At 35.8% G+C, this 20,025-nt stretch overlaps 1 protein-coding gene across 7 annotated transcripts in view; it reads right to left on the reverse strand.

The window, feature by feature from the left end:
• Nucleotides 1–20,025, reverse strand: part of LOC100114114 (potassium voltage-gated channel protein Shaker) — a 594,961-nt gene that overhangs the window by 69,626 nt on the left and 505,310 nt on the right. The window contains exon 8 of one of the 7 annotated variants that reach the window (XR_004345124.1): nucleotides 18,255–18,334. The exons of the other annotated variants lie outside the window; for them this stretch is intronic. The gene's annotated coding sequence lies outside the window, so the exon portion shown is untranslated. Of the gene's footprint in view, nucleotides 1–18,254; nucleotides 18,335–20,025 lie in introns of those variants that run through there. 7 annotated transcript variants of the gene reach the window in all.

Below are 20,025 nucleotides of genomic sequence, written 5' to 3' on the forward strand. Positions count from 1 at the left end.
CCAACAGCCCTGATTGACTACCGTCTGATTTCACTTCTCTGCTTTCTCTCCAAGGCCCTGTAGTGGCTGGTGCACAGGCAAGTCTCACAATACTTTGAATCAAGACTCTTACTAGACAACTTTCTCAGTCTGGCCTAATTAAGCTAACTGATGATGTCAGGGTCGGGATGAACAAAAAGAAAGTGACACTTCTCCTTCTCTTGGACTTTAGCAAGGCGTTTGACACTGTATGTCACGTCCGGCTCCTGAGAAAGCTATCCACCTTCGGCTTCTCTAAGCAGGTTATCCGCTGGTTTGCCTCCTATCTCACTAGGAGAGGGCAGGCCGTCGTTGGTGACAATAGCGAGCGTTCCTCTCCGCGGCGTCTTAACATCGGCGTCCCGCAGCACTCCGTCTTAGGTCCCTTGCTGTTCGCATGGTACATCAACGACATCGGTTTCTGCCTTGATTCCGATGTTTCCTATCTTATCTATGCGGATGACTTGCAAATTTACAGTCAATGCCACCTCAAGGAGCTCGATTCTTTATCAAGCAAGATGAGTGCTAATGCTGAGAGGATAATGGGCTGGGCTGCGCAAAAGAGTCTTAAACTCAATGTTAATAAAACCAAAGCAATTGTCCTGGGCTCTCCTTACTACATAAATTTACTTCCTTAACAGCTAACACTTTCATTAATATCGGGGGTGTCCAGTTCAGCATTGAATCCTCTGTGCGTAATCTGGGATTGGTGCTTGACTCTAAACTCACGTGGAAGGCACACGTTACACAAGTGTGTAAACGTGCTCACTCGCTAATGTACAGGCTCTACTTTTTCAGAAAGAGTACCAATCTCAGGTTGCGCAAGCATCTTGTGCAAGCGCTCCTATTTCCGATCATCGACTACTGTTCTCTTGTATACTGTGACCTGACGCAAGAACTCGACTTAAAACTACAGAGTCTCGTGAATACAGGAATTCGGTACATCTATGGTGTAAGGAGAGATGAGCACATCTCCCCGTACAGGCGGGAGCTGTAGTGGCTAACCACTGCCGGACGCAGGAAGTACGTGACAGCTTGTTTCCTACGTAAAATGTTTAACTCGGTCGTACGTACTGTACATCATACGTACTGGCCTTTTTTGACTTCCGCATCACACTCTGGCCTGTGAGGGGTGAGGTGATACCTCTGCAAATTCCTGCTTAACCGACTAAGACGCTGAGGAACTCGTTCCATATCAGCGCTTCATACTTATGGAATAACCTGCATCACACATCAGAAACACTTCTTCGACCGTCACTTTCAAAAAACTTGCTAAGGATCACTTTTTTCAACTCGAAAACACATAACTCGTACACAGTTCACGCACACGTACACACCTACTTTCTCGCTCACTCCACCTTCAGTATCGCCACACTCTCTCTCTATACATACTCTAAACATGCCTCAATCTATTATCTTTTACACCGGCACACAAAATAAACAAAGTTGTCCGCGCGAGAAATCAGACCTATCTATCTTTATGTTTATCGGGTCGCTGAATTCGAATATAAGGTCAGATAGGCCCCATCACGTCAGGGTCAAGGTCAGTTGGAAGTCAAATTAAGAAGAAAAGGTTTAAAAAAAATTAAAATGCCATATATTAATGTTTTTTCGGTTGCTGAATCCGAATCCGGGGTCAGTTTTACCCCATCACGTGAGGTTCAAGGTCAGTTCGAGGTCAAATTGGGAAGTAACGGTTAAAAAATTAAAATGCTATATATTCATGTTTTTTTGGTCGCTGAATCCAAATCCGGAATTAGTTTGGCCCCATCACGTCAGGGTCAAGGTCAGTTCAAGGTCAAACTGAGAAGAAACAGTTTAAACCGATTAAAATGTCATATCAAAACTTTCCAAAAATGGAAAAAAATACCGAAAGATTGTAAAAAATCTTATTTAATCACATAATATCTTCCTTGTGTACAGAGAAAAGTTGCTTTCGTTTATATTTTTTTCTTATTTTGCTTTTTTCCACTAGCTTAGTAACTCTCGATGTCTTTCTTTACTCCTTTTTTCTCTTGTAACGAACTCTTTTAACTTCAAATGACCTATGCAATGGGTTTCTTTTTCTCTTTTTGTTATTTGTTTTAATGTCTCTCTTCAGTGTCCAGCAAAAATCTGCCATCATGTTGACAGTCCATCTTCCTTGGTATCGATTCTCCATTACACTTATATCTTGATGAAATCGTTCTCCCTGTTCTTCACTGACATCTCCTAGATTAAGAGGGAAGTAATCAAGATGGGAATGTAAGAAATGCATTTTATAACTCATCAAGCAACCCAAATTTTTGAAATTCTCCAACATTGTTGATTTACAGTGAATGCTTTGGTATTGAAGTAGCCAATCAAAATGTAAACTGGGTGCCACAAAAAGTTTTCAGTAGATGTTATACGATGGTAACACGCTGGGAAAGAGATAAAACAGAAAGAAACTTGAAATTTAGAAAACCAATGATATGGTCTTCTCCAACGTGTCAAAATGACTGCTATTTTTGTATGACTAATGGAGAATCGATACCAAGGAAGATGGACTGTCAACATGATGGCAGATTTTTGCTGGACACTGAAGAGAGACATTAAAACAAATAACAAAAAGAGAAAAAGAAACCCATTGCATAGGTCATTTGAAGTAAAAAGAGTTCGTTACAAGAGAAAAAAGGAGTAAAGAAAGACATCGAGAGTTACTAAGCTAGTGGAAAAAAGCAAAATAAGAAAAACATATAAACGAAAGCAACTTTTCTCTGTACACAAGGAAGATATTATGTGATTAAATAAGATTTTTTACAATTTTTCGGTATTTTTTTCCATTTTTGGAAAGTTTTGATATGACATTTTAATCGGTTTAAACTGTTTCTTCTCAGTTTGACCTTGAACTGACCTTGACCCTGACGTGATGGGGCCAAACTGATTCCGGATTTGGATTCAGCGACCAAAAAAACATAAATGTATGGCATTTTTATTTCTTTTAACCATTTCTTCTCAGTTTGACCTTGAACTGACCTTGAACCTGACGTGATCGGGTACAAGTCTCCTTTTGCAAAAGCTAAAAAACTATTTGTTTTTATCCCGATCCTCTACGTCGTTTTGAAATGCGGGCACAATTTCTTCTTCAAATTTTCCTGTGATGCGATTATCACGGAAAGACTTTAATCAATCGGGCTAAAAATTTGTGTGCGAACTCCCCTCGTAATACTAAGCTGACAGATTTATGTTCGGCTTGATCATGCACGTATACGCAGAATGGGTGACCTCCAAAAATCGCTAAAAATGGTTTTTTAGCTCTAAGTCGAATTCTAAGCATTCTACAAAAAAAAAGTTAAATGGAAAAGTTATATATCTTTGAAAAATACAACTTTTTCCCCTTAACATCAAATCATGAAAATGCTTAGAAATCGAGTTTACAGCCCAAAATCGATTTTTACAGCTAAAAAACCAATTATTTGCCATAAAACATTACGGATTTACGTTTTACATTAAAATATTAAATATAAAAGTTGTAGACATGTTTAGAATACAACTTTTCTCTATTGACATCAAATCATGAAATTGCTTATAACCGGAGTTTACAGCCCAAAATCGATTTTTTACAACTAAAAACCAATTATTCCCATAAAACATTACGGATTTACGTTTTACATGAAAATGTTAAATATAAAAGTTGTAAACATTTTCAAAATACAACTTTTTACCGTGGCAAACATTTTTTAAACACTTTTTGACATACACAACCCTAAAAGCGATTTTTTGATACATAAATTCAATAATAACTTCGGTGCAACGTGCCCCATCCACCCCAATTATTTTCAGCAATTTGCCTATATTATTAAAAGCTGAAAGGTATATTTTGGCCTTTATCTCATACATATATACAAAATTAAACCACTTTTTTAATTAAATTATAAAAAATGCTTAATTTAGGAAATACGTAATCGCCGAATACAATTCGTGTAACTTGGCATCATATAACGACGTACGCTATATTAATTAAATCTTTTAAGCTGAATCAGTACAATTCACTTTCAAAAGTATATATACTGAACTAGAAAAACCTAAACTCAATAAAGAAAATTGCTTATATTGAAGAAAAGCTCTAAGTAGCTTACTACATCCCTCTAAATTATGCTTAATACCTAAACAATCAATTTTCTAATATTCTAATTGAAATCCTACAAACGAAATATCATCCTTTTGTTTACTTCCTCTTGAAAACTGCGATACAAAAGTGTTGTATTATTTATCTGAAATTACAATAAAATTAAATTAAAATAAGATATACTTTGTATGTCCGTACTAGTCGCAGAGTAAATTTAAATATTATATCGATTGTATTATCAATTAAATGCTCTGTGCATTGTATATACGTACTGATTACAGACCAAATAATAGGAAAAAGAGAGAGAGAGATTTAGGTTCTTTTAGATTTATATATTCTTTATTATTGTACATTATGTTGTACATATTAATTTAAGAGAAAGCAGACAAGAATAAATTGTTGTGTAAAATGGAAGACTGAAGCACTAATGAAAAATGAATTCTTCAGCATCTTCGTCTTGAAGGACGGGATATCCAGGGCCCTCATAGGCCTGAGCGCGACGTGGAAATCAAAAAAGGCTAAAATGTAGGTAGGCACTGAAGTGTTGAAGATTTTTCTTAGAAAGCAGGCGATGTAGTGAGCCATTGCAACTCACGCCTGTAAGGGTAGATGTGCTCGTCCCTCCTTATACCGTGGATACAACGGATCCCCGTGTTGACAAGTCTCTGCAGTTTCAAGTCCAGTTCTTGTGTCAGGTCGCAGTAAGACAGTGCACAATAGTCGATGATGGGAAATAGTAGTGCTTGCACTAGGTGTTGGCGCAGTATGAGGTTAGTCTTAACTTCCGAAAGAAATAGTGCCGGTACATTAGAGAGTGAGCGCGTTTACATATTTCTGTAACGTGCTCTTTCCACGTGAGTTTGTAGTCTAGCACCAACCCCAGATTGCGCACAGATGATTCATAGTCGACCCGGGCTCCCCCTATATTTATAAAGTTGTTAGCAGTAGAAGGTAGTGTATTTATATAGTAGGGGGAACCTAGGACGATTGCCTTAGTCTTAAGGATATTCAGTTTAAGTCTATTCAATGCAGCCTAGCCGATTATCCTCTCGGCGTTAGCACTCATCCTGACAGAACAGGCATCGAGCTCCTCGAGGTGGCATTGGCTGTAAATCTGCAGGTTATCCACGTAGATTAGATAGGACACATCTGAATCTAGGCAGAAACCAATATCATTGATGTACAGCGCGAACAACAGGGTATCTAAAACTGACCCCTGTGGAACACCGGTGTTTAATGGTAGAAAGGTGGAGAGTTCGTTGTTGTTACCAATGACGGCATGTTCTCTTCCCGAGAGGTAAGATGCAAGCCAGCGGATAACCTGCTTAGAAAAGCCGAAAAAGGAAAGTTTTCCGAGTAGCCTGACGTGACACACATTATCAAAGCCTTGCTAAAATCAAATAGAAGTAGCAGAGTGACTTTCTTTCTGTCTATCCTAAGCCTGACATCATCAGTCAGCTTAATTGCCAGTGCGGAAGCCTGTTTGGAAATTATCAAGGTAAAGTTTTGGTTCAAGATACTTAGAGATTTGCTTGTGCACCAGCCACTCCAGCTCCTTAGACAGGAAACAGAGTAGAGAGATCGGACGGTAGTCAGTCAAAGCTGTTGGAGAGTTAACTTTGTTTGGTGCTCGTACGAGTAATGACTTCCAGGCGGAGGGAAAGCGTGTCTCGCTCAGAGACAGGTTGAATATTTGACATAGTAGAGGAGCAAGTATTGGCAGTGCTTTAAAGATTACAAGCTGTGGGATGCCATCGCTTCCCCTGGCCTGGGTGTTAAAGTAAGATACAGCAGCCGACACATCTGACTCTGTGATAGCCCTGAAGGTACAGCACAGGCGAGTATGGCAGCATCCCTTACCATTATAGATCTGAAGGCGACACATATGGTGTGGAAATGCTGGTCACACAACTCGCAAGTCTTCATTTTTCCTCTAGTTGTTTTTCTGCAGTGAGCAGACATGACGAGCGATTTGGCGTTCTTCCCACCAATTCCGCGCATTTTCGATGATATTGTGTCTTTGTTGACAACTTACTGGCAGTCGATAACATAGAGAATGTTGTAGGATAGTAGTGGGTGATAAGTTATCGACAGAGCTAGAGACTTGATACTCTCGAAGCCAGATGTAGTATGAATCGAGAAAGCTGAGATTTGACCGACCTGCGATTGATGATGGAGACGTTGCTAGTGGTGTTTCGTCGATCCAACAGGTGGCTCCACGTGAATCACTTTAAGGAAAAAGAGATGCCGTGCAGCGAGGAGGAAAGCTGTGCAGCCTCCAGTGATTATTATATCACGCTGGAGATTGCAAAAAGGCGCATGCAACGATATACAAAACAATAGGCCTGAAGGCAGCGTGCGGCAGTAAGAGTGCTATGAGATACAAGCAAAGCAGAAAGGAACTGTTGTACGCACGTGTGTGTGTGTGAGAGAGAGAGAGAGAGAGAGAGAGAGAGAAGAGAGAGAGAGAGAGAGAGAGAGAGAGAGAGAGAGAGAGAGAGACAGACAGACAGACATAGATGCATATGCTGACATTACTTCTCGAGAATATTATACCGTGTGTCCGCGACGAAACTTTCGATAGACGGTGTGAAGGTGAAAAAAAAATTCCCCAAGAAAAATCATAGCGAAAAAATTATCAGACCTTTTTCGCATTTTCCAGCTCATAATAAGAGTACAATTTTTCGTAGAGAAAGGGTCGGGGATGAGGTTGCCCGTCAAGGGGCAATAATCTTTACACCCATAAATTAAACCGCTACCAATTATTAATCACGTATCTTCTTTCAAGATTATGTATTGCTTTGATATCAGAATTGTTTTTACTTAATATATGATTCTTTGAAGATAACGCGTACCTTATAATTGCCAAAGAGGAACAAACAGAAGGACTCCGGATCTGCTTCATGAAAGGACTTGGAATTAAAGTAGTCTATATAGTTATAATAACATTCAATTATCATGATCTTTTATGAAAAGTTCAACATTTAGTTTCTAAGTTTTAATGGTAAGGATAGTTTGCGGAACGCGTTTAAAATCACTAGTAATCGAAAAATCGCAATGAAAAAAGGCACATGCGTAACTGAAAATCTTATTTTTCACAAATTGTTAAAAAAAAAACAGAAAAAACAAGCCTAGGTATAGATTAAAATCCATTATATAGAAGCTGAGATCTAAGCGATTCAGTTTTTAGTTATATAGAGTATACAGGTTGAAAAAACAAAATTTCAACCTAATATCTTCGGAACTAACTGGTTTCTTAAACAGCCTAAAGAAAGCGATCAAGGTACTATATAATGCTAACTAAATCTATAATTTGAACTTGATTTTTGCCTTTTTACTCCAGTTATCGCGTCACGTAGAAAAACGACTTTTTCAGTTTTTGATTTTTTTCTCAGGATCTGCCCCATGAAATGATTTCAAATAAAAGTGGTGTACAGTCCTAACCTACCTTCAATAATCATTTTTTTAGAAATGTTCGACATTTAGTTTTCGAGTTAAGACGATTTCAAAAAATTGCGCTTCATGGTATATAACACAAGAACAACGAATAATGGTATACATTTCCGGTAGTAAAAAGATAGGAAATTTTATTCTCTTTTAGGTACATAATAAGCAATTCACTTTTATTGACTTTTCCAATAACTTTATTAGAAAAAAATGAAATCTCAAAACTAAAAAATCATTATAGAAAAAAAAAACGCGTTCACAAAATGTAGAAACGGACTGATTTCCCACTATGTACTCGTAAACACAAAGAAAATGAGACTTGGTGAGTTAAAATGCACTGACAAGGAAAGGTACCCAACCCGAACTCACCGATTTTGATGATTTTCATATATGTTGTAGAACATAAAAAAATAAGAGACACGTATTTTTTTTTATCGGCTAATTTTCACTTTTAAGGGGTAAAAACCTCCCCTAAAGTTAACCCCCAAAAAGCGTTTTTTTTAAATAGCTCGGCTTAAAATTAATATTTTTCAATGAAACAAATTGGAGGTTATTTCTTACAAAAAGAGCAAGTATTTCATGGTGATTTGAAGAGTAAGGGTAGCATCCCCTATTTTTTAGGGGTTGAAAATATATATTTTTTGGCATAATTTTATAATAAAAATGTTTAAACCGACTAAAAAAAATTGAAAAAAATGTTTAAACATCCTTAATAACAAAATTTAGTTGACGTCTTTTGGTGTTTTCATAAATATTATCCCTAAGGGGGTAAACCACCCCTAACACAAAATAACTGTAAATATGTAATTCAATACATAATATTTCGTAGAAAGTTTGTATATAGAGGTTTTCGAGGTCGCTGATTACAAATCTGTTATCAGATTTTAAAAATACAAAATGGCGAAACCAATGTGGTGGACGAAAATGTCGAAAAAAAATTTTAACTTTCAAAAAAACTTGTTTACAAATGTGTGATCTTTGTAGCCTGTACATGTGAACTAAAGAGCCTTAAACCCTAAACCCCTAAAGAACAAATAGGCTAAATGGTTGTGCTTTTTAACCAAACGACTCCAAACCCCTAACCTCCAGACAAGCCGAAGGCCTATGCTTTACCGTAGACACGAGTATAGACATATTACCGATATTTTATTCTATCATTTTGTATGTAACAAATAACGTCTCGTTTTATGTTTCAATCAAAGATTATTTATTTTTCTGCTTTTATAAATTAGCATAATTTCAAAAGTAATTTCATAAATTATAAAGTATTTCATAAATTGCATAATTATATAATTTTATAAATTCAAAAAGTCCACACTTTTTTGCAAATGAAAAAACATAGATTAATAAAATTAGTTTATCAAACTCTTTTGCGTTTTGTAATAAAATTTAATGTTGTCAAACTTGGGAGTTTTTCATTGTTACAATTATTTCGTAAGCCAAACGTTTTTTAGATGAATTCTCGAAGTAATGATTATTGTATCTATAGTAAAATATTTACAGTCTGGAATTCCATAATAATACTATTTGATACGATTTAATGAATTTATCAAAAAATCTAAATTTAATAATAAATATTATTCTAATTATTATTATTATTTTTCATTATCATTGCTATTATCAGTATTACTGTTATTATTGCTATTGCAATTATGCTTATTCTTCTTCTTCTTATTATTATTATTATATTACTATGATAATTTTTGTTATTGGTAAAAATACATAAAAGAATATTAATACTCGAACTTCATTTGCAATTAAAGAAAACGTTGTTATTGAAAGGGAATTTTATATGCATTCATTACTTTAATGAATGTTATCGTACATTCAATGATAATTCCACAGATAAATGTCTTTCACTCATAAAAGTTGTTGACAATATGTGCGAATCAGTATGTTCTTTTTTTAGATTGTTTTCATCGAGTGTTTACCTCAGCTGCCTGTGTTATTTTTTAGGCAGTGAGTGAGTTTTGTGGGTATTCTAGTTCGATGCCGGAAAGTACGAATAGTACGTCTTTTTGTTTGTCAGTGGTATCATACAGTTGTAGAAAATTTTATTTAGTGATTTTATATAGATTTACATTATTCAATTTCAAAGTGAATAAAAGTTGAATAAAACCAAAAATAGAGTTTTCCGAACATCACAAAGTGGAACGAGAATTCTTCTCCAATGCATAAATTAATGATTTGATTCAATTTACATTCACTCGTTTTATTCTGGTAGAAATGTAGCAGTCGTGCCTTACATGCAAAAACACAGCTTGTATAAATATTACCGCTTGTTTTCATTTTAGATTGAAAAATGATAATTAATCCGTTAAACGTTCTAAACTTATTATTAGCATACTTTCAAGCGTTAAACATACCAGATAGTGTCACGAATTATCACGAAACAGAGTTGGCCGAAAAAATAAAAGAAATTTTAATAGATGCAACACATGATTTCAACGATGTAGAAATGATTACTGATGACTCTGGATTTTCAAGAAGAGTATAAAGACCATAATGCGGAAATAATTGAAGATGAAGTGCAACATCATTTTCCTGATCCGGATATAGCACCAGCAAATCAATGTACAGCAGATAATGAAGAACTAGATTTTGAATACAAAAAAAGAGCTGTAGAATTTTGGAGAAGTAGCAAAACGAAGCAAAATTTAAGTCTCAAAACAGTGCAAAACAGATTCAAAAAAGTATCATCTATTAGTCAGCTACGTCGTTGGGCTCATTCAATTAATAAAGGTGGCACGTATAGAGAAAAAGTAGCACAAATTTGTCAGTATACCCTGGATAATTTTCAAGCAGCTCTCGACAGTGGTTCAATTATCCATGATGAAGATATAATTCGATGGGCCTTACAAGCTAAAAAAGAAATTGGTTTTGATGATATTAGATTCAAAGCTTCTAAACATTGGTTACTCAAATTTAAGCAAGCACACCGAATAGATTCTAGGAAAATAAATAAGTTCATAACAAGAAAAACACTAGAAAGTAGTGCAGAACTTACGGCTAAAGCTGAAGCATTTATCGATGACGTTAAATCGTGTATATCAAGGATTGGACTCGAAAATTTGTATAATACAGATCAGAGCGGATTTCAGCTAGAAATGCATTCTGGAAGAACATTAGCAGTAGAAGGAGAAAAGCAAGTGCAATGTCTGGTACAGTCAATTTCAGCAACAACGCATAGTTATACTATACAGCCACTAATATCAGCTACTGGACAACTGTTGTCACCGCTATTTCTTGTTTTAAAGGAACCAAGTGGCAAGTTTGGCCCTATTGTAGAACAAAACATATTTAGACCAGAAAACGTGTACGTGGAAGCATCCAAATCTGGAAAATTAACAACAAGTAAGGGAACTAATAACAATTTTTAGATTGTAATATCGTTGATCAGTTAATTAGTAAGTCGTTTAATTGCAGATCACTTCAAAATCTGGTTGGAAAAAATATTTTATCCCTATGTAGGCCATCACTCAATACTATTACTTGATTCTTGGAGTGGTCATTGTGACAAAGTTATAGAAGAAACAATGCCACAAAATAAAATTATTAACATAAAAAAATTCCAACTGGAACCACAGGAAAAATACAACCACTTGATGTCTATGGATTCCGTATTTGGAAAAACTTTGTCCGAACATTTTCTGATAATGTAATGTTAATGGATCATGATATGAATTTACATGTGAGAAATAATATAATTAAACTTCAATCATTGGTTCACAACCAACTGTCTTCACCGAGATATAGATTTGTTTAAATATTCCTGGTATAAAAGCGGTTACGTCAATGAAAAACCAGATAAATTTGATAATCCTATAGATTTCAGTTTTGGAAAGTCTTGTGCAACACATTGTGAAATAGAAGGGTGCACAAACATTGCAATTATACGATGTGGTTGGTGCAAAAAAGCATTGTGCTTTAAACACTTTTATGAGGACTACCATTATTGTAAAAACATCGTAAAATAATATATTTTATGCTCAATACAAAAAATGCACTATGGCAAAAGATAAAAGATTGTAGATTATTATTATACTCTAATATTATAAACAAAAATACATTATAAGTTGAATTTACAATAAAGGAATTTCAATAACATTCTGATAACAATTTCTACGGAAATTATAAAACTGCTTCACACACAGAATTTTCTTGTTTACAAATTTAGGAATTTGAGGTGGTTTGGTTAAAAAGCACAACCATTTAGCCTATTTGTTCTTTAGGGGTTTAGGGTTTAACCTCTTTAGTTCACATGTACAGGCTACAAAGATAACACATTTATAACAAGTTTTTATGAAAGTTAAAATTTTTTTTCGACATTTTCGTCCACCACATTGGTTCCGCCATTTTGAATTTTCAAAATCTGATATCAGATTTGCAAAGAGCGATCTCGAAAACCCTTATATACAAACCTTCTACAAAATATTATGGATTGAAGTATACTTATAGTTATTTTGTGTTAGGGGTGGTTTACCACCTAAAGGGTAGTATCTATGAAAAAATCGAAAAACTTAATTTGTTTATTATAGATGTTTACAAATTTTTTCCAATTTTTTTAGTCGTTTAAAACTTTTTTATTATATAACATTTTTTTTCGATATTTCCGTCCTATTGGTTCCGCCATTTTGAATTTTCAAAATCTGATAACAGATTTGTAATCAGCGACCTCGAAAACCTCTATATACAAACTTTCTACGAAATATTATGTATTGAATTACATATTTACAGTTATTTTGTGTTAGGGGTGGTTTACCCCCTTAGGGATAATATTTATGAAAACACCGAAAGACGTCAACTAAATCTTGTTATTAAGGATGTTTGAACATTTTTTCCAATTTTTTTTAGTCGGTTTAAACATTTTTATTATAAAATTATGCCAAAAAATATATGTTTTCAACCCCTAAAAAATAGGGGATGCTACTCTTACTCTTCAAATCACCATGAAATACTTGCTCTTTTTGTAAGAAATAACCTCCAATTTGTTTCATTGAAAAATATTAATTTTAAGCCGAGATATTTAAAAAAAAAAACGCTTTTTGGGGGTTAACTTTAGGGGAGGTTTTTACCCCTTAAAAGTGAAAATTAGCCGATAAAAAAAATACGTGTCTCTTATTTTTTTATGTTCTACAACATATATGAAAATCATCAAAATCGGTGAGTTCGGGTTGGGTACCTTTCCTTGTGAGTAGAAGCTGAGATACAGGTTTATACAAACGAACACACACACACACACACACACACATCCGTACGTACACTCGACACGAAGAATATCTGATTCAAACGATTTGAAAATATCGTAGTGTAGTGCGGCCTTTGCCGAAGTTAGGTTAGGCTTCCAGAAGTCGCTCTTTAGCGACGAATTTTTTTTAATGTTTTTAATTTTTTTAGTTTTTCGTAATGTTATTTGTTTGTGAATATGAAATGACGATTTATCTATTCATTCATATCACAAAATGTTATCTGCTGATTCGATTTATATTAAAGGGATGCTGCAACTAATTACTCGTGCTGATATAATCGTTTTTGTTTAAAGTTTTGTGTTCGTGACATATAATGACGAATGCTGTAAGTATGCATTCATATTTCAACATAAAATCTTCAGTTTTGGTCGAGATCAAAGGGATTCTGCAAATAGTTATTTGTGCAGGTATAATCTTTTTTTAATTCTATGTGTTTGTGAATATGAAATGACGCACATGCATATCACAAGATGAAATCTGCAATTCTGGTCGAGATAAATGGGATGCTGCGAATAAGTTTTTGTTCAGATATGATGTCTCTTTTAAAGCTATCTGTTTGTAAATATAAAATGACTAATGCTGAATGCATTGATGCATATCACAAGATGTAATCTGAAGATTTAATCCTGATGAGAGGGATGCTGCGAATAATTATTTCTGCAGATATGATCCTTTTTTCAAAGCTATGTGTTTGTGAATGTTTATTTATTTATTTATTAATTTATGACTATATACATAAGCCTTTCGAAGGCTTTCTATAGAGGCAAACAAGTTGTCTGTACATAGCTATGGCACAATAATTATACAGATAACTTGAAAACTTAAAACTAAAATTAATCTTTTCACACTGTTCTTTCTTGTACTTAAAACAGAAGTAAAACTACTGTCTCTAATTTATTTCATACTATTAAATTTCTTATGAAATCCTCTAATTTATTTTTTATAGTTGCTTTTCTAACTGTTAACTCTTTGAGATCATTAGAGAGTAGATTGCAAATTTTCACAGTCATGTAGTAGCTGCTTTTCTTATAGATTTATTAATTTTTGTCAATGATATACTCTTTTTCCTAGTAGTTTTCGTATTTTTATTATAAATATCCCTTAGTTCCCCATAGTGATATGTTATTAATTTAATTTGGAACCATTGTCTACTATTAGTGGGGAATCTTGTGTTTCCAAATGATTTCTGTTAATAATTTTTAATAACTTCTTTTCTACTCCTTGTATCGAGTACATACAATTGTCATATGCCCCACCCCAGGCAATTATTCTATAATTGACTAGGCCTTGGAAGAATGCATGATAGATTATCATTAAGGCTTTTCTATCCATTAAACTTTTAATTTTTGCAAAGACTAAAATTAAATATCTTGTTATTGTTACAATGGAATCAATGTGTATATTCCATTTCATATTGTAATCGTAATGTAACCCTAAATATTTATGGCTTTCAACCCTATTTATAAAGTTGCCTCCAATTTTAATATTTACATCCTCTGGAACTCGAGATAATGACTGTGTCGTCTGCATAAGACATTACAGAGTCTTTTAGGATATCTATCAGTAGGTCATTTACATTTTTTTTTTTTTTTACATGGCATTTGGAACTCGAAAGTTCATCGCCTCATCTACGCAAGCCTTCCACGCTGCCCTATCTTGTGTCAACCCCACCCAAGATGCACCTCTCCGATCGACACCCACCCGTCCTATTTCTACTAGATCCGCTTTTACGTTGTCCTCCCATCTACGTCTAGGTCTACCTAGAGGTCGCGTTACCATCGGCCTGCCCTTCATGACACGCGCTGCCGTACGGTCGTCTCCCATTCTCGCTACGTGCCCTGCCCATCCCAATCTGCGCGATTTTATTATTCTGTTAATATTTGGTGACGTGTACAGATTGTGTAACTCATCATTGTGTAGTCTCCTCCATTCCCCGGTTTCCTCATCTTTCTGCGGCCCGTATATTTTTCGCAAGATTTTATTTTCAAATACCCTAAAACGGTTGTCCGCCTGCTTAGTGAGCGCCCACGTTTCGCACCCGTACAGAACCACCGGCAGTATTATTGTCCTGTATATTCTTATTTTAACGTTTTTAGACAACAGCCTCGACTTAAGTAAATTACTCACGGTGTAGAAGCAAGCATTACCCGAATGGAGTCTCTTATTTATTTCGACATTAATCTCGTTTCTATCATTTATGGTCGTACCCAGATACCCGAATTCGCTAACCTTTTCAAAAGTAAAATTCCCAACTCTGAGATCTTCCTCCCATCTGCAGATGCCTAGCTTATCCACAATCATGTACTTTGTTTTTGATTCACTCACTTCTAACCCTGTATACTCCACCGCTTTTATGAGGATTTCCGCGTTTCTTGCTACCGTTTCCCTACAATCCCCCAGTATATCCAAATCATCTGCGTAGCCTAGTATCTGCGTTGTTCCATTAAGCGTTGCGCCCAGCTGGCTAACCTGCATTTTTCTAACGGCATACTCTATCGTTAAGTTGAACAGCACCGTAGAGAGCCCATCCCCTTGTTTTAAACCATCGCGTATCATGAAGGGTTCTGATACATTACCGCCTACTCGGACCATTCCCGTGCTTCCGTTCAGACATATATGAATTAATCTCACGAGTTTTTTCGGTACACCGAGAAGTACTAGAATTTGATACATTTTGCTTCGCTTAATAGAGTCGTACGCTTTTTTAAAATCTATAAATAGTTGGTGTATGGTTTCGCAAAATTCCCACTTTTTCTCTAAAAACTGTCTTATGGTAAACATTTGATCGCTCGTCGATCTGTTGCGCCGAAATCCGCACTAATAATCTCCTACTATATCTTCCGCGAATGGAGTGAGTCTAGCTTGTATTACGTTTGACAGAACTTTGTAGCACGTTGCTATAAGTGAAATACCCCTATAGTTATTGCAGTCTGTCTTATCCCCCTTTTTAAAAATCGGTATAATGATAGATTCCTTCCAATTTTCGGGTATTGTTTCATTTTTCCAGATGGCACATACTAGTTTATAGATTTTGAAAATGAGCTCGACGCCCCCATATTTGAGTAACTCAGCTGGTATAGAGTTATTTCCCGCGGCTTTATTGTTTTTTAGTTTTTTAATCGCGGCCTCTACTTATTGGTAGCTCGGTTCCTCCACGTGGGGTTCAGCAGTGTGAATTTCGTCCCCTAATTCTTCGCTATTTTCGTGCACGTTTAATAATTTATCGAAATAATTTTTCCACAGCGACAGTAATTCGTTGTCATTTGTTACGAGGTTCCCGTTTTCGTCCTTCATCAATTGCGCTCTACTCCTAAAACCCTTTCTGATGGCGTTAATCCCTCTGTACATTTCGCGGGGGTTATTTTCCTTACTGTTAGTTTCTATTCTCCTAATAAGATTCTTTTGATACTCCCGCTTCTTATTTCTGTAGATCGCGCTCGTCTGTTTCCTTACGTTAGAATACTCTTTTACGGTCCTATCGCTTCTATTTTGTAAGCTATCTAATTTAGCCCTTTTGCGCCTTTCGAACCAGAGTTCGCACTCTTCGTCAAACCATGGTTTGCTCTTTGGCTTTTTCTTTTTACCCAGTACTTTGTTCGCGGCCTCTTTTACCGTTTTTTCGATGTCCCCCCATAAGCTATTCGGTTCGCCATTCCCCTCCGGCGATGTGTTTGCTTCTTCAAGTGCATGAAACCTGTTATTAATTTCTATCTGGTACATAATTCGCTCTGTTCTATCTCGTAGTTTCTCAATATCGAAGCTTTCCACCTTGTTTGCTCGCTTACTATTTTGATTCGCTACTAGTCTAGCTCTTAATTTGGCTACTACTAGGATCCGAGTCGCTATCTGCCCCTCTGTAAGTCCTTATGTCAAGAACATTAGTATGACGTCTTTTTTCAATGAGGAAATGATCAATTTGGTTCTGTGTGGCCCCGTCCAGCGATGTCCACGTTGCCTTGTGTATGTTCTTGTGCTTAAAACACGTAGTTTTGATTATAAGGTCTTTTGCCGCCGCGAAATTTATGACCCTAATACCGTTATCATTGCTGGCTTCGTGCAGGCTTTCCTTACCTATAGTAGGCCTAAACATTTCCTCCCTACCTATTTTAGCATTGAAATCGCCTAATACTATTCTTGTGTCGTAAGACGCGAACTGGTCGATTACCTGCTCTAAAGTTTCGTAATAGAGATCCTCAGCTTCTTCTTCTTTGTCCTCCGTAGGACAGTGTACATTAATAAATACATATCTATACCATTCCCCTTCGATAATGATCTACGAGAGCCTATCATTGACGGATTTGAAACTTTTAACCGAATGTATGATGCTTTTGCTTACGAGAAATCCGGTGCCTAGAGATCCCCCACTCCCGGCTCCATATAGGTACATGAAGTTACCCGATGCTAGTACTCCGCCATCTGGCCACCGCGATTCCTGTATTGCTACCAAATCTAGATTGTACCTATCAGCTTCCTTTACGAGTTCTTTAAACGCACCTGCTCTGTATAGACTGCGAACATTCCAAGTTCCGACCCTTAAGTCCCTTTTGGTTCGGATTTGATTTTTTTGAGCCATGATGTTATGTTAAACCCGCGCGCTTCGGATCCTGTTCCGATCGCAGGTGAGTCCACCGTTCTAGAGGTGATAACCCCCATACCTCTCTAGAACTAAATATGAGAGCTTTCCGACTTTGACGAGGACAGTGTCAATTCGTCGTCAGACACACTACGGTTTCATTCTCGCATCCTAACGCCCCCCTGCAAGGCAGCGCGCCTTCGCTGGCATCGTTACCGCGTAAGACCAGGTGAAGAATCATTCTACACATCCCCTTTCGGGGCAGTTGTCATCGCTCCCGCATCCTCCTCGGCAGCAGGATTTTTGCCCATTTTTGTAATGTGTGATGAAAGAGATAGATTGAGAGATAAGAGTTAATGTGAAGTGTTTTTGTTGTTGTGGTGCTTGCGTAGTGTTTCTAGATGAATGCGTTCGACAGTGTGAGCTCATCACACCCACGCCTGTTCCTATCGGCTGTCCGCGGCTGCTTATTCAATTTATTCGCAGCTAACCTCTTTCTCAGGGGCTGTTCCTCTATTCGCAACCTAAGGACGCGCTGTATAGTGGTGATAGGCACCCACCCGTCCGATCTGGACGACAACGCCCAAGACCCGCTTAGTGTAGCGGCATTGTAACAGAGGTCATTTACATATAGGATAAAAAATAAAGGACCTAAAATAGTTTCTTGCAGAACACCTATGGAAATATATTTGTACTCACTTTTGAAATTATTGATCTTAACACATTGTTTCCTACCTGATAGATAGCTAGTTAAGAGTTTTAAGGCACATCCTCTTATTCCGTATCTTTCCAATTTATCCAATAATATTCTGTGATCAACAGTATCAAAAGCTTTGGCTAGATCTAGAAATGTCGTTATTATTGGTTTACTTTTGTCTAGACTTTTGTATATTATATCCGCAAGACAATCAAGCGCATCTGTTGCTCCTCTGCCTCTGATGATACCAAACTGTCTTTCTGATATAATATAATGCTTCATTATAAAATTCAAAAGTCCGTTGTATATAATTTTTTTTTAATATTTTAGCTATACTAGAAATCAGTGATATTAGGCCATATTTTATAAAGTACATGCATTAACAATACATGTACTATCTCCAGAATTGAAAATTATTTTTTACATAGTAAACTTGTATTCAAAAATAGATCCATTGAAGCATTCTGCATTCATTCCACAATCAATAAAGTGTCATTCTAATATTGACAAATAAATTTTATCTATTTTTAATATTATAAACTTTTTGAGTGTGTATCGAACGTTATTTCCTGATACAGGGGGCGGAAAATTGGTTTGAACGCACGCGGAGCGTAATAGTGCATTTTACGCGCACTATATCGTAATATATTTTAAATACTGTCTTATTAAATAATTTAGAAAAGTATTAAATAAAATAATAATAAAATTAATTTTTCTTTATATGAGGATATAAAATTACATAATTTTCCATACTTATGTTGATCCTTAGTAGAACAAAAATTTTGTACATAACAGTTTTCATATGAAGATTTTAGACTAAAACAGAAGATAACTGAAAAAAAACAGAAATTTTTAGCAGAAGAATGTCGTAAGTAAAACAAAGTCAACAGTTATTTACAGGTATTATACGTTTTTTTTAGTTCACTGCGGATGGTACTAGATTTCAACAGTTTTCAACAGTTACGTTAATTAGATTCTATTATCAAGTGGCGCAGTATCGCAGCGAAGGCGAGGTTGAGAAGCAGACGAAGCCACGGTGCCCACGCTACAATTTACTTCTATGTTACGGTTCGCCTTTTTTTATTACAAAGAAATAAATGCATTTCATTCTTGTCTTTAATATATTTTAACTTATATCATGTTTCATTATGCCTAACTATGATTTTTTACAAAAATATTGATAAAAACTACCTTTGATATAATACACGAGTGTGTTGTTCACAAAATGCTCAAATTAAATCAAATAATGTTAGGACCGTTAAGTTAGCCGCAACAAGTGTTAGGACCGTGAAGTTGGCTGCACAGATGGATATTTCTTTCTCATAGGTTTTCTGCATGTTCGTTCACATGTAGTTTTGAGTGTCTGGGTGTAGAAGTAATTCGAAGACGGTGTCTATGTGTACGGGGTGGCTGATGACAAGGTGTAGGTGGTGTGCTCCGTGATTTTTTATGTCTAGGTAAATACATCATTCAAGGGCGGTGTCTTAGTGTACGGTGTCGCCGATGACGAGGCCTAGGTAGTTCGCACTTGGTTTTGGTTTCTAGGTGTAGACATCATTCGAGGGTAGCGTATGAGAACAATCAGTGATTTCATGTTAGTGATAAAAATGTTACAATAAAACCATGGTCAAAAGGTGCTAAAGATGTTTATATTTTATGTTTAGGAAAAATATGAAATACCTAAAAAAAATGTACTAACAAGGACTAAAATCTCAAAAAATTAACTTTTAAAAAAGTAAAAGGTTAGGCGAGTTTGATATATTCCGCAACGAAATAACAGATAAAAAAGAACTAAGATCAATCAACTAAAGTCAAGTTTATCATATTTAATCATAATGAAGCAACAACATTTTTTTTGGTCAATATAAAGGGCTTACTTAACTTAAAGTTAAGTTATATACAGATCAATTAGGAAGACTTCTCAAGATACTTACTACGTAACTTGTCATGA

The sequence above is a fragment of the Nasonia vitripennis genome (genome assembly GCF_009193385.2).
Source record: "Nasonia vitripennis strain AsymCx chromosome 1 unlocalized genomic scaffold, Nvit_psr_1.1 chr1_random0005, whole genome shotgun sequence".
NCBI lineage: Eukaryota > Metazoa > Arthropoda > Insecta > Hymenoptera > Pteromalidae > Nasonia > Nasonia vitripennis.